Source organism: Palaemon carinicauda, chromosome 7, assembly GCF_036898095.1.
Source record: "Palaemon carinicauda isolate YSFRI2023 chromosome 7, ASM3689809v2, whole genome shotgun sequence".
NCBI lineage: Eukaryota > Metazoa > Arthropoda > Malacostraca > Decapoda > Palaemonidae > Palaemon > Palaemon carinicauda.
Genome location: NC_090731.1, coordinates 101,806,686 through 101,807,130, shown reverse-complemented (window position 1 = coordinate 101,807,130; position 445 = coordinate 101,806,686).

Here is a 445-nt window from a genome sequence, read left to right as displayed (position 1 = left end):
TTTTAGGTTAGGTTAGGTGGGTTTGTTAGATTCTGCACCCTTTTTGTACCTTCGTATATATTGTGTAAAGGGTATATTGAAAAATGCTTCCAAATACACATGCTAATATTACCGTAACATTGCTAACAGTAGCAATGCCATCGTAACGTTGGTAACGCTGTGTAACATTGGTAACGTTTCTAATGTTAGCGTTCGCAGTATATACGTGAGTGAAGTGACATGGAATTTGAACAAGTTATTATATTTAAACATATTAACAGAGTATATATAGCAAATGTCATTATATTTAAACATTTTAACAGAAAATATATGTTTTCCTGTAGAAAGTAACGTGATTTAACTGGTTTTCACCTTCATTGCCTCCGTAATAACAGCAACCAGTTCGGCTACTCGAAGTTAGTTGAATTGGTTGTTATGTTTGTTTGCGGATGAAATGAAGCTGAAA